This window comes from Cynara cardunculus (assembly GCF_001531365.2).
Source record: "Cynara cardunculus var. scolymus isolate 2C chromosome LG 17, CcrdV1, whole genome shotgun sequence".
In the NCBI taxonomy this organism is placed as follows: Eukaryota; Viridiplantae; Streptophyta; class Magnoliopsida; order Asterales; family Asteraceae; genus Cynara; species Cynara cardunculus.
The window spans coordinates 31,293,178-31,296,367 of record NC_037544.1 but is presented as its reverse complement, the minus strand read 5'-3'; the positions used below and the strand labels follow the sequence as shown (position 1 = coordinate 31,296,367).

The window sequence follows — 3,190 nt, the reverse complement described above, 5'->3', positions numbered from 1 at the left end:
CCCTATCGACCATCATAACACTATTTTTTTCGTCATAACTACCCCCCCCCGACCAGCAACCAGCCATCCACCCCATCTCACCGATCACTATGCCACTATTGTCGTCGTTACAACTACCATCCCCACCCACCCCAAAAAGAAAAATGGAGATTCCAATTCTTTTGAGAGATTACATTCCAAAATCCTACCAACCGATCGTGTGGTCAAATGTCATTCCAATTCCATTAAAATCAAATTCTTTGATGGATCCTAATTCCACCAAATTTTATTCTGCAAACCAAACACCCCCTTAAGTGACACTCTATAAACATTTGGTAAACGACCAATAACGATAGTTACAACATGAGTGTTATTTGTGGTTTCAAGTGCAAATGTTAGTAATCGAATGATAACATGTGATATATAGCATGACAAGCGAATATAAATCTTACAAATGTAGACTGAACTTGAATATTATAGGGTAAATAGGTAATTCGTAGTAGTCTAGTTAGTAATTGTATGTATTTAAATAATATACATAGTAGCTTCATCAAATGAGAACTATAAAAATTGTGAGAATTGTGAACCAATCAACTAATAGAAATTATGTTGTTTATTTGATTAATTATGAAGGGTGTTTTAGTAATTTTATTAATTACAACTCAACATCTTTTGTACTTATCGCCTAATGGAAAGGATATACATTTTCCATAATTTTCTCTGTTTATTTTATGGAACTAGATTTTGTTGTAAGCCCCCATTGATGGTCAATTTTGATAGTATTCTTAACCTGAACGAATGAACCAGTAGATTTTTCGGAGATCACAACCAGAACTATTTAATCAAGATTGAAGTTGATACTGAAGAGAAAATTATTTAATTGATAACATTCTTCATCTGAACAAAAGGAACCAGTAATCTATGTTGACGGTGTATCATCGTGTGTTACATTTGCATATTATGGGGATAAATGCCATTATTATCATGGTTGTGTTTTTCATTCACGAATATATGAATCTGAATCCAATATTATACGTCATGGTTATTTTTTTCTCTTCTCCATATCTCGATGGAGGTGTTCAAATTTGATATTACAGTGTGTTATCTTGTGTTCACAACCTGTTTCTAAGTTTAAACATTTTAATGGGTTTCAAGGCGGATCACATTCATATTGTGTCTGGGTTTAAACATTTTAATGAGTTACTAGGTGGATCACAATGTGGATTGGGTTTGAAATCGGTAACCTTCACATGGTATTCTGTCAGAGTAAGGTTTACAAATGGTGTTTACTAAAGTTTGAAATTGGTAATGTGCTGGAGAGATGAAAGATTTATAAAAAGACGACTTTACCCCTAAATGTTATCCATAAATTTAAAAGTTCTGGAAATTAATGGATAATTAACACTAATTAATGTGAACCGTTGATTGCTAAAGATGAAAGGCTGGGATTGGATCTCAGATATCTCACAAAATATCAAGTTACCCCTTGAATGACCCGTATATAATAAACATATATATAAATAGTTAAAAGAATTGGTAAGTATGATACAATATTACCGACCAAACTTGTTGTCTACCAACTTCATTCGTATGATTGGTAACTTGTTGCTTGTGCGGTTTGATACAAATTGTACACCCGTACTTGTCAAATTGCAATGTGTAGTGTTTTTTCTAGGTAGATCAGGATAGGATATAGTTACTTGTTGTCATCTCCTGCTTTGTCTATGTATACGAGAAACGAAAAATGATTTGTATGGCCATATGTACAGTAGGTAAACATATGTTAACGTATGATTATATCTCATAGAAAAAATATAATGAGTTGACTGTATTAGATATTCTATCCCCTTTTATCAAGATTTGAGCGATACATTTATGGTTTGTAACCATGGCGGTGACATTTGTTGTTATCTTTCGAAATTTTTTTTTCTTATCAAATAATTTGGATCGGTCAACTAAAACCGAATAAATGGAAACTGATCTACCAAATCGATGTGATTGTAAAGAGATCCACATTATTCAGTGCAATTATCTGAATCTTGATATCATATATGTGTATAAGCAAGATAAACTTAACATAAAAGAAGAATCGTACAAGATAGAACTAAAAGTACCTGTTCTAGATGGCTTCGACAATCTCAACTTTGATATTCTAGATATGCATAAAGATTGTACTGAACTGCATATGCATCTGCATTCCGAGGGAAAAAGCGTCACTAATTAAAGGTTTTACCACAATCATAGATATACTAGAAATGGAAGAACTCGTTTTTTTTTACAAGTATACACATACATATAGATTAATCGTTTATCCGAGAACGATTGCAATAGGCTCGAGAACAATAACGATTTGCTTCTTAAAAGATCTTCGAAGCTGTAAATCTAGTGTCGGATTCTTTTAGCTGTATAGACAGAATGTGGAGAAAACGAGAAAATGAAAGTAAAGGCAAGTGAGGTATAGAAGGCGTGTTTATTTGGAAGACGGAAGTATGTATGAGAACGCGATTATATCACAATGCTAAGTTGGGTCGAAACAACTGGCAAAGGCCATATTTTAGCCCACAGAATATGGTTGTTTTAAGTTGGGCTTAGAAAACATTTTCGTATAAATCTTATCCTGATTTTTTGACTATCGAATCATTCATAAATACCTATTCCACTGTAATCCCTAGACTTCCTATGTGTGTTTCAAATATACTTATGTCAAGATGTGACTATGTATTAAAATAGTAAAGTGGATAATTGTGAGATTATATGACATATTTATGTCTTAGATATAATTATGTGATTTACATGTGCATAATATGTGTTTTTTTAGAATTAAGGACTAGTGTAAATTTAAACTTCTTATGTTCCTAACTTGACAACAAGATTAGGCATGAGCATACAAAATCAGTCAAATATGAGAAAGATAGATACGAAATCCGGATAAAAAAGATAGAGATATCAGAAATCCGGTACGGAATGAACCTTTATTCGCACTTTATATCGCTAATCCGTAGCGGACAGAGCTAGCAGGGAGCCCGACAGGGTTCCCCGCTTACTTGGCCCGAGCCTAAGTGAAAGTGAAGTGGGGATTTCAAAAAGAAGTAAATGGGTTTTCAATGTTTGTTTTGGCCCTACAAGTATTTTCCTTTAACTTATGTTGTCTTTAATAACGAGGTGTTTGGGATTGCTTATGAAAACAACTAATTGACTTATTTCGATGTAA

The 3,190-nt window shown here is 33.2% G+C and overlaps 1 protein-coding gene across 1 annotated transcript in view; it reads right to left on the bottom strand.

Moving 5' to 3' along the window:
- The window catches only part of LOC112500199 (F-box/LRR-repeat protein 2), a 23,438-nt gene extending 21,140 nt beyond the window's left edge, over positions 1-2,298 (bottom strand). Inside the window, exons 1-2 of the mRNA XM_025103563.1 lie at positions 2,273-2,298; positions 2,094-2,170 (exon numbers count right to left, since the gene is read on the bottom strand). The gene's annotated coding sequence lies outside the window, so the exon portion shown is untranslated. The remainder of the gene's footprint in view (positions 1-2,093; positions 2,171-2,272) is intronic.
- Between the last annotated feature and the right edge of the window lie 892 nt (positions 2,299-3,190).